This window comes from Galeopterus variegatus, unplaced genomic scaffold, assembly GCF_000696425.1.
Source record: "Galeopterus variegatus unplaced genomic scaffold, G_variegatus-3.0.2 Scaffold7345, whole genome shotgun sequence".
NCBI lineage: Eukaryota > Metazoa > Chordata > Mammalia > Dermoptera > Cynocephalidae > Galeopterus > Galeopterus variegatus.
Window position 1 is genome coordinate 12,134 of NW_007733456.1, and position 10,142 is coordinate 22,275.

The 10,142-nt window shown below is 36.5% G+C and overlaps 1 long non-coding RNA gene across 1 annotated transcript in view; it reads left to right on the top strand.

Moving 5' to 3' along the window:
• LOC103607339 overlaps window positions 1-10,142 on the top strand; it is a 15,860-nt gene extending 5,718 nt beyond the window's left edge. The window contains exon 2 of the long non-coding RNA XR_551959.1: window positions 9,931-10,142. This is a non-coding gene — a long non-coding RNA (uncharacterized LOC103607339). The remainder of the gene's footprint in view (window positions 1-9,930) is intronic.

The window sequence follows — 10,142 nt, forward strand, 5'->3', positions numbered from 1 at the left end:
GGAAAAAAAAAAAAAAAAAAAAAAAAAAAAAAAAAAAAAAAAAAAAAAAGATGTGCATCTTTAATTTTACCAGATATTTCAAGAGTGTTCTCCAAAATGTTATGCCAATTTATACTTTCACCAATAGTATATGAGAGTTCCTGTCACTCCACAGTCTTTTCAATATTTAACAGATTTCAATTTTTAACAGTGTGTGTATGGGGGGGAGGGTGCTGGCCAGTTATCTCAGTTGGTTAGAGCACAGCCTTATAACATCAAGGTTAAGGTTCAGATCCCCCTTACCGGCCAGTCGCCAAAAAAAAAACAATGTGTGGTGGAGAAAAAATAATTTTTGTCTGAATTTCTGTTTCCTTAATTTTGAATGACAGTGAACAATTTTTATGTTTTGTAATCATTAGAGTTTCTTCTGTAAATTGTCTGTTACTGGAATCTATCTTTTTTAGTAATTTGTCACATATAAGCACTAATCTATAAGTATTAGGATGAAGAATGAGTGTATGTATTCAATTCTTCATACTAATACTTACTTAGTTGTATAAAGTGTAAATATGTTCTCCCTGTATGTGGCTTTACTTTTAACTTTGTGTATAGTATCATCGTTTTATGACAAAAGTGTTTAACCTTCATGTAGTCAAATTTATCAGTCTTGTCTTTCATGGCTTATGATTTCTGTGTCTTGTTTAAGAACTCTTTCCCTTCCCCAGGTTATAAAGACACTCTTATATTGTCTCCTAAAAGTTTTAAATTCTGCTTCTCAGACATAGATCTTTAAAACACTTGGAATTTATTTTGCATATGATATAAGGTAGGAATCAATTATTACTTTCTGTAGAAATAACTTGTCCAAACATCGTTTTTTGAATAGATCATTCTTTCCTATTTGATTTGTAATGCCGACACTGTCATATATAGTTTTCACATGCAAATAGGTTTTTTTTTCTTTTGATTTATATTATCTATTCTACTGGTCTGTTTATATGTCCTTGGGCCAGTACTATACCATTTTAGTTACTGTGGCTCTATAAGAAGTATCTTGTAGGGCAAGTTAACCTACTTTATATTTTTTGGAATTTGGGTTGGCAAGGCTTGTTTCAGTCTCATTTAATGCATTTTAGAATCTGCATCTCAAATTACACACACACACACACACACACACACAAAACACACACAAATACTGGTATGTTAATTGAAATAACATTAACATGGTAAGAATTGACATCTTTATTATTTTCACATCTCTGAACATGCTATGTCTCTTCATTTTTCTAGGTCTCTTTCAAAATGTCTCAATACAGTTTTAACTTTTTTTTTCATAAAGGTATTGTACACATATTGTGAGATTTATTCCTTCATATCTTACAGTTTTGTTGCTATTATAAATAATATTTTTTAAACTGCATTTTCAAAAAAATTTTTTGATAATAGGAACACAGTCAATTTTTGTATACTGATTTTGGAACCCAAATCTTGCTGAACCCTTTTATGGTAATATTTGTCTATAGATGTCTTCGCGTTCTTTTTTTTTTTATCTTTTTTTTTTTGTCTTTTTTTTCTGTGTGTGTTTTTGTCTTTGCATTTTCTACAGAGAAATCATATCATAAATAAATAAGGACAAGATTATTTCCATCCTTTTCAATACATATTTCTTTTTTTTTTTTTTTTCCTTCTCTTACTACGTTAGCTAGGACATCTGGTAAAATATTGAATAGAAATGGTTATGTCTAAAATACTTTGTTCTTGACTGGAAATGAGTATTCTAATGCCTCCCAATTGAGTGTTAAATTTATATTCAGATTTTGATAGATATCCTTTACCGGGTTATAAAAGCTCCTTTCTACTCCTCACTTGCTAAGAAATTTTATCGTGAAAGGGTGTTTGTTGAATTTTATCAAAACCTTTGTCTACATTTTTTCTTCTTTAATCTGTTAATGTGATGAAATGCACATTATTTGTATGTGTTGTTGGATTCAGTATGTTACAATTTAATCATTGTTGCTTCAAAATAATGAGTCTAGCAGTGTATAAAAAGTATATACTCATACAGTATGCCCTGTGCAGTTGTATTCTCACATAGTACTTTTGCTCTGTCCTGTGCTTATGGTTATTTCTATTTTCTGACTCCTAACCTTTCTTTATTTGCAACTACCTTGAGGCCACTAGGCTTGAATAGGAAGCCTACACACTTAATCTAATTTCTGTTGCAGAGCAGAATCTTTTTTTCAATTGAGGTAAAATTCACATAACATTAAATTAACATTTTGAAGTATACAATTCAGTGACAATTAGTACATTCACAGTATTGTATACCTATCACTTCTAATTCCAAAACATTTTCAACAGCCCAGAAAGGAAACTTCATACCTATTAAACAGTCACTCTCCACCTCTTATAACCACTAATCTGCTTTCTATCTCTATGGATTTATCAGTTGTGGATATTTCATATAAATTAATCATATGTGATCTTTGGATCTGGCTTCTTTCACTTAGCATGATGCTTTCAAGCTTCATCCATGTTGTAGCATGTACAACACTTCATTCCTTTTTATGGCTGAAAAATATTCCAGTATTCCAGTGTTCAAAATTGAAAGTACCAGTTTTCAATTTTTTTTTTTTTTGTATATCCATTGGAGTGTATTCATCTCCACATCTTTCTAACACTTATTTCCCTTTTTAAAATTGTTATTATAGTCATCCCAGTGGGTATGAAGTGGTATCTCATTGTGGTTTTTATTTGCATTTTCTTAATGACTGATTATGTTGAGCATCTTTTCATGTGCTTGTTAGCCATTTGTATATCTTCTTTGGAGGAATATCTATTCAAGTCCTTTGCTTTTTTTTTTTTTTTGAGTGTATGTGTGTGTGGCTGGCCAGTACAGGGATCCAAACCCTTGACCTTGGTGTTGCAACACTGTGCTCTAACCAACTTTTGCCTAACCTTTTTAATAGGTTTGTTTGTTATTGAGGCAGGGCAGAATCTTAATGGGCATTTATCATTAAAATACCTTTTCATTCTTCTTTCCTATTGTTTGGACCAAAAAGCCATCAGTTTATCCAACCTTTCAATGTTCCACAAGTGGATGTAGGCTTATTTTAAAAGGAGAAATTGAAAATATCAGTAAGAGAGAAAGTAGCTGAGAGAATAGCAGAGGGAGTAGGAAAGAAGGGACCCAAGGTCCATGTGGAGGGGGGTGAGCCTGGAGAGACAGGAGGTAGAGTGCAAGACCAAAGGAGGAAGTTGAGGCAAAGAGGAAAGGTGGATGAATCCTATTTATTCTTTTTCATTTTACCTTGCATACCAGCCAGTTGTTGCCTTGCTAAATAAAGCTAGTAATAAGAACCCACACTATTACCATTCTGTTTCCCATCCTTTTCTTCTAAAGTGACAAACTCATAGACATTTTGTCTGCCTTCCAAGTTATCACAGGTGATCATTTTAGCAAACGTTTTGCTCTGCATAGCATGCATCTTTATCCTTCCAGCTCTAATATTAGTTTCTTCACCTGATGGTTAAGCCAATGCCACATTTTAGAGTTTTGTAATGACAACATCTCATCCTAGTACCAATTTCATTATTAGATAAATACTAGATGCTGTACAAACATACCTCAAATTTTCAGGGGTCTAACTCAATAGAGGTTTGTTTCTTGCTTGTATAATAGACTAAGGCAGGTTTTCAGTGGGTAGACTTCTACATGGTTGTTTAGGAATCCAAGCTCTTTCCATTTTGTCACTCTACCATTGCCTTGGCCCTCAGAGTCTTTCAATTTCAGGTGGCAGTTGGTTAAACAGGGCGTGGAGAAAGCACATTTGCTTATTAGCCACTTCAGCCCAAAAGTGACACCCATTACTTCTACTTACATTCTACTGGTAAAAATTAGTTTCATAGCTTTCCTTAGGTGCAAGGGGTGCAGCATAGGGTGGGATGAGGTGCCTGAGAAATGTGGCCTGTGGTCAGAGAGTCTCTTGCCAGCAACAACTCTACGTTATGGAAGGGGAGCTCACATCTTCAGTGGATAGGTGGGGCCTTTGTCACATCTGCACCAAAAGAAATTCTAAAGAAAGTATTTCAGATAGACAGATGAAAAGTCTGAGTTTCAGCAAAAAATAAAGAGCAAAGAAAATGGTAACGCTGTAGATAACTAAACAATATTGACTACCGTATTGGTGGTAAGAAGTGGTTGGATTCTGGATATATTTTGAAGGTGGAGTGAACTGGAGTTACTGACACATTGAATACGGAGTGAGAGAGAAAGTCAAGGAAAACTTCCAAGCTTTGAGCTTGTTTAACAGGAAGGATGGAAACTCAGTGTAGTTCCATTGCATTCCTCATGTGCAAGGCTTAGCCTACAATCCCCTGTAAGCACTAAAATCCTAAACCCTGGATGACAGAGGCCAACACCTTTACCACCCTCCCAAATCCAGAGGAACTGAAGCATCAGTGTGAATATTCACTGCTTTTCTAGGTTCCTGCACCTGGCCTTACTCTTACTTTCTTCCAAATTCAGTTATGCATTTAAAAGTTTGCTTCTTATATTTTATCTAGCATTTCCAGGTAGTAATAGTGATAAGGTTATAGGGATACATCATCCATCCTATCAATGGCTGTATTATTTTTTTTCTTTTATCATTAACTTGGCAGGTTAAGTACACATTTATCTTAGTATCCTCTCAAAACTAATAAAATGATAGGTAAAGCAATAATTAAAAATTTTAATGTAGGGCCGGCCCGGTGGCGCACTCGGTAGAGTGCGGTGCTTGGGAGCGCAGCGGCGCTCCCGTCGAGGGTTCAGATCCCATATAGAGACTCACTGGTTGAGCGCGGTGCGGGCGCAACACTGAGGGTTGCGATGCCGTTGCCGGTCGCGGTACGGGTGCGACACCGAGGGTTGCGATCCCGTTACTGGCCACGAAAAATGACAAAAAGGAAAAAAAAATTTTTAATGTATAAACCACTACAATAAAAACAAGAGAAAACATATCAGGCAAGAAACATCAGTGTTAGAAACTAGAAAATGGGGCTGGCCCAGTGGCACACTGGAGAGTGTGCCGCTTCGGAGCGCGGCAGCACTCCCGCCGAGGGTTCGGATCCCATGTGGAGACCGGTTCCCGCTCACTGGCTGAGCGCAGTGCGGGCGCAACACCGTGGGTTGCGATCCCGTTGCCGGTCCCCGGTACAGGCGCGACACCAAGGGCTGCGATCCCGTTACCAGTCAGTAAAAAAGACAAAAAGAAAAAAAAAAAAAGAAACTAGAAAATGGATATATGAGTAATTATTTAGCTTAAGTACAGCAGAAAAAGCTTAAACATGAGCTTACAGCAGGAAAAGATATTCAAGATGCAAACTGATCCAGTTCATAGAACTTGCAAAGAATGAGAAATTGGAGACACATGGTACTTCTAAAAGTGGATGTGCCATATGGATCTAGAAATAAGAGACTGGGTGTAAAGTCTTTAAAAGGAACATTTTACCCATGGAGCTCCTTCCCTATTTTATATAGTCACACTGCTTCCTCTCTTTATCCCTGACAAAAGATAAGAAATTTTACTCTCCAAAGACAACAGACCAGAAAGGTTCTAAACTCAGACACCAGGTACAGCTGAGGCCAGAATAACCAGCATATTAAAATCAGGTGGACTAAGTGAAAGTCTACATCCTGCATATGGTGACCACTCCTAACCTGTCTCCTGCTCACCCTCACCCAGGCAGGAGTTTAGAGGATTCCTTTCAAGGAGAACTGACTAGGCCAAGGAAAAAAATAACCCAGTGAAATGGTCAGGTCCATACCAGATTATTCTACAGTGAAGCCCACTGAATAATAGTCTTAGCTCACTTATACTGAGTTTCCAGTCATCATTTTAGTAAATCAACAACACAGATCATGAGATATTTGGGGAAAGTCTCTAAAATTAAAAAAGAAAGAAAAAAAAAATCAAAAGAAACAGGTGGGGGGGAAGAACTCAGATGAAACAGATAATGCAGAAGCAAAAGAAAGCTTCATTTAAAAAAAAATTCTCTAATGTCTTGAGAGAAATAATAGAAGATAATATATCCCTGAAACAAGAACAAAAAGCAAAAAGCTATATAAAAGCTTATTCACAGAGCAAAAAGGAGCCTTTGGAAATTAAGACAATAGTAAAAATTTTAAACTCAATATAGAATTATTATAATATAAAGCTGAGATACTCTCTCAGAAAATAGACCTAAAAGAGAGATGATAGGAAAGACAAAAAAAACCAAGAGATCCAACATATGAGTAACCAGAGTTTCAAACAAAATGAAGAAATCAGATTATTTCAAGAAATATTCCTAGAACCAAATAACATGAGTGTCTATACTCAATGAACAAAATCAGGACCATAGCAAGGCATGTAATCTTGAAATTATAGAACACTAAAAAGGAAGTCAAGATTGTAAATGCTTTCAGAGAGAGAAAAAAATAAAAACAAAGACTTGGCAATTAGAATGGCATCAGATTTCTCAAAAAGCAATACTGGAAGCTAAAGAATAATGGAGGAATACTTTCAAAATTCTGAAGAAAACTGATTTCCAAACTAGATTTGTATACCCAAACTACCAACTCAATGTAAGGGTAGAATGTAGAATAAAAACATTTCTAGGCATGTAAATTCTCAGAAATATACTTCCTACTCACCGTTTCAAAGGAAGTTTTTGGCGGATATTTTCCACCAATAAGAGAGAGTCAATCAAGAAAGAGAAAAACATGAGATTGAGAAAACAAAGGACCCAACATAAAAGAGGGGCATTCCCTGGATATTGGTCAAATAAGATCCTGAGATTAAAGCTATACAGCAAACCTGGAGCCTAACCAAACCAGATTGGAGCAGGTCAAAGGCTGTTGGGGACTTCTGCAGGATAAAGCAGAAGGATCCATCATAAGTGAGCAATGGGAGGACATTTTCAGCTCCTTTGGAGAGTTTGGGAATGAATGAATGGTTGATAGATTAAAAATTAACAAATGAAAACATTTTGTTTAAATATAGGTATATTATTAGCTATAACAGGCATATTATTAGTTTTAGAGAAACCAAAAAGTTTATACATTAAAGTCAGTGTAATCCAGGGCTTAGCAAATGTTTACAAACTTTGATTAAACAAAAAGGAATGATAGAGAAGGGAAAGGTGTGTGTTTGAGGAAGGAGAGTTTGTGGGTATTGTAAGAGTTAAGTCCTCCTTTTATAGTTGAAAACAGAAAAATCAAGAAATTTATATGCTTTCTAGAAATGCAGAGGAAAACAAACTCCATGAAAACATAAACAGCTAAATGAGGTACATGCAATAAATATTTATCGAGTGCCCACTATATGTCTAGGTCAGGGTTTCTTGACCTCAGCACATTTTGAACTTGGTATTGGTTGTGGGGTGCTATCCTGTGCATTGTAGGATATTTAGCAGCATCCCTGGCTTCTATCCACTAGATGCTAGTAACACCTCTCTCGTTGTGACAATCAAAAATATCTCCAGACATTGCCAAATGCCTCCTGGAGGGCAAAATATCCCCCCAGTCGAGAACTACTGTGCTGAGTAATAGGAATACCCCAACAAACAAAACAGACAAGAAGAGCTGAAAGTGGATTACCTCTGAGAAATAGGTTCAGGGGTAGGAAGGAGTAGAGCAAGAGACTACTGTTTCTACTCATAAGTCTTGTAGAATTCTAATTTTTCAAACTATATATGAATATTACATTAATAAAAAAGAAAGCAAGTCATCTATGAAAAATATAAAATCCATTTAAACTTTAATTAAAAATTTCTACACAAGGCAGGGCAGAGTCATGCAATTCTAGATTTGAATTCCAGCCCCACTACTTACTAGCTACATAACCTTAGGCAAGCAACTTAAACCTTTCTGAGTCTCATTTTCTTCAACGCTGTAAAATAGGAATACTCAGGATTGTTGAGTGTTGCATATTATTTTGCAAAAAACACATAATGCAGGTCGTATAGTACCTGCACCTAAAGCACTCGATAAATCATAACATCCTGAAAAGTACACCCAGGCACCTAGTTTCCATACGCCAAATCCTTGGGGAATAACCATGGTGCTCCCCTAACTTGTCATACATTAGAATCGTGAGGCCATCTGGGTGGCGGACCAGAACCCATGCCACTTATAGAGTGCACTGTAACTTTGCTCTTAGAAAATCATCATGTATACTGAGTAAACAACTAATCTGATACATGAAGAAAGTTAATTGAAATAAGTAACAAATAGCAATAGTGTTAAATCTTATCTGGGTGGTAGACAGCAGAAGTCCACATAAACAGCAAGCAATTATTTGTATCATGGCTTTATGACAAGCAGTTTCAGTCAGCCCTCCAAATCCATGGGTTCCACATCCACTGTCTCAACCAACCGTGGATTGAAAGTATTTGAAAAATAATAAAAATAACAACACAACAATAGAAAATAATTCAAATAAAAACGAGTACAACTATTTACATAGTATTTACATTGTATTAGGTATTTTAAGTAATCTAGGGATGTTTTAAAGTATACACAAGGATGTGCATAGGTTATATGAAAATACTACTCCACTTTGTATAAGAAACTTGAGCATCCGTGGATTTTGGTGTCCTTGGGGGGCCTGAAATCAATTCTCCATGGATATCGAGGGATGGCTGTATATATACTTAAAAAAAGAATTTACATTTTTGTGTGGCCTTGTTTCATTATTTCTTCCCACTGCTCCTTTCTTTTTTTTTTTTTTTTTTTCCATGTCCGGCAACAGATCGCAACCCTCAGTGTCGCCCCCGTACCGGACCGGGACCGGCAACGGGATCACAACCCTCGGTGCTGCCCCCGCGCCTCGCTCAGCCAGTGAGCGGGAACCGGTCCGCATGTGGGATCTGAACCCTCGGCGGGAGCGCCTCTGCACTTCCCAAGCGGCGCACTAGCGCAGTGCGCCACCGGGCCGGCCCTGCTCCTTTCTTTTAATAATTTTTTGCATGTCGATGAGTGAGCTATTTTTATTTATTTATTTATTTAGGTTTAACTAGGTTGAGATATGAAACTTTTTTGTCATAAAGTACTTATATTCCATATCTCATTACTCATCAAAAATATTAATCATAAGGGCCGGCCCGTGGCTCACTCGGTAGAGTGCGGTGCTGATAACACCAAGGCCGCGGGTTCGGATCCTATATAGGGATGGCCGGTTTGCTCACTGGCTGAGCGTGGTGCTGACAACACCAAGCCAAGGGTTGAGATCCCCTTACCAGTCATCTTTTAAAAAAAAAAATATTAATCATAATAATGACATGATTTTTTCTTATGTGGCAGTCTAAATGCACTGTAATCACTGTATCAGTCAATCCTCACAATGTGGGGTACTACATGATAGTATCCCCATTTTATAGATTTATTGATTGATTCAACAAATATTCATTGGACACCTGCTGTATGTCATTCATTCACTGCTCCATGCTGGGAATATAGCAGTGAATGAAACAGACAAAAATCCCCATGGAGCTTATGTTCTAGATAAACAATAAGTAAAATTGACAAGTACTGGGGGGGAAATAAAGTGTTGAAGGAGAATAGGGTTTCTGGAATGGAGATGGTGTGTAGTAATTTTAAATAGGATTATAAGGGATAGTAGCATTTAAGTAAAATCATGAAGGAATTGAAGATAAGGAGACCAAGGCTCAAAAAATTAGTGACTTGTTCAAGGTCACAAAGTTAAAAAGCTAATAAAATTACAGCTGAACACAATAAGGCAGGCACCTGGAACCATAGTGCATCACTTTATATAAGCTATTGAGTCCTATAAAGATTTGGGGGGGATTAGTCAAAACCAAGCTAAATCTGTTCATTCAGATATCTCTGATAAGATACATACATTAGAGTATGTCTGTTAGTCCAAAGATGGAAAGAAAACATTAAATGTGTGTTTATTTTCATTTCAGGCCAAAGAATTCCAAAAAACAAGAGAGATTCCCAGGAGGATATGGTGGAACTACTTCAAAAAGATTGTAATTATCACCATGGCAATTATCCTTTCAGTCATTATCATTCTTTTAAGTATAAATGTAATACCAACCTGACCCTTTTCTTCCCACCCCCTACAGGTACCAATAAATTGTTTTACGTAATTATAGTGTTCTACAACCAACAACTA